The sequence below is a fragment of the Arachis duranensis genome, chromosome 7 (assembly GCF_000817695.3).
Source record: "Arachis duranensis cultivar V14167 chromosome 7, aradu.V14167.gnm2.J7QH, whole genome shotgun sequence".
Lineage (NCBI taxonomy): Eukaryota > Viridiplantae > Streptophyta > Magnoliopsida > Fabales > Fabaceae > Arachis > Arachis duranensis.
In genome coordinates this window covers 57,547,097-57,548,345 of record NC_029778.3, presented here as the reverse complement: position 1 = coordinate 57,548,345, position 1,249 = coordinate 57,547,097, and the positions used below count along the sequence as shown (strand labels likewise).

At 42.0% G+C, this 1,249-nt stretch overlaps 1 non-coding gene across 1 annotated transcript; it reads right to left on the bottom strand.

Moving 5' to 3' along the window:
* Positions 1–141: 141 nt before the first annotated feature.
* LOC127740999 (small nucleolar RNA R71) lies at positions 142–249 on the bottom strand. The gene has a single exon (XR_008001854.1). It is a non-coding gene; the product is annotated as a small nucleolar RNA R71 (small nucleolar RNA).
* Positions 250–1,249: the final 1,000 nt, after the last annotated feature.

The following is a 1,249-nucleotide window of genomic DNA, read 5'->3' as shown; positions in this document are numbered from 1 at the left end:
TACAGACTTATGCTATTCCCTTTTGCTGTAAGAGACAGAGCTAGGACATGGTTGGACTCTCAACCTAAAGAAATCCTGGACTCTTGGGAAAAGCTAGTCAATGCCTTCTTGGGAAAGTTCTTTCCACCTCAAAAATTGAGTAAGCTTAGAGTGGAAGTCCAAACCTTCAGACAGAAGGAAGGAGAATCCCTCTATGAAGCTTGGGAAAGATACAAACAATTGATCAGAAAGTGTCCCACTGATATGCTTTCTGAATGGAGCATCATAGGTATTTTCTATGATGGTCTCTCTGAACTATCCAAGATGTCTTTGGATAGCTCTGCTGGAGGATCTCTTCATCTGAAGAAGACGCCTACAGAAGCTCAAGAGCTGCTTGAAATGGTTGCAAATAACCAATTCATGTACACTTCTGAAAGAAATCCTGTGAACCATGGGACTAGTCAGAAGAAAGGAGTTCTTGAGATTGACACTCTGAATGCCATATTGGCTCAGAATAAAATATTGACTTAACAAGTCAATATGATTTCTCAAAGTCTGTCTGGAATGCACCAAGCAGTACTAAGGAAGCTTCATCTGAGGAAGAAGCTTATGATCCTGAGAACCCTTCAATGGAGGAGGTGAATTACATGGGAGAATCCTATGGAAACACTTATAATCCCTCATGGAGAAATCATCCAAATCTCTCATGGAAGGATCAACAGAGACCTCAACAAGGTTTCAACAATAATAATGGTGGAAGAAACAGGTTTAGCAATAGCAAGCCTATTCCATCATCTTCTCAGCAACAGACAGAGAGTTCTAAGCAGAATACCTCTGACTTAGTACCCATGGTCTCTGATCTAATCAAAATCACTCAAAGTTTCATGACTGAAACAAGGTCCTCCATTAGAAACTTGAAGGCACAAGTGGGTCAGCTGAGCAAGAAAATTACTGAACTCCCTCCTAGTACTCTCCCAAGCAATACAGAAGAAAGTCCAAAAGGAGAATGCAAGGCCATCAACATGGCCGAATTTTGGGAGGGAGGAGAGGCAGTGAACGCCACTGAGGAAGACTTCAATGGACGTCCACTGGCCTCCAATGAGTTCCCCAATAAGGAACCATGGGAATCTGAGGCTCAAAATGAGACCATAGAGATTCCATTGGACTTACTTCTGCCATTCATGAGCTCTGATGAGTATTCTTCCTTTGAAGAGGATGAGTATGTCACTGAAGAGCAAGTTGCTAAATACCTTGGAACAATCATGAAGCT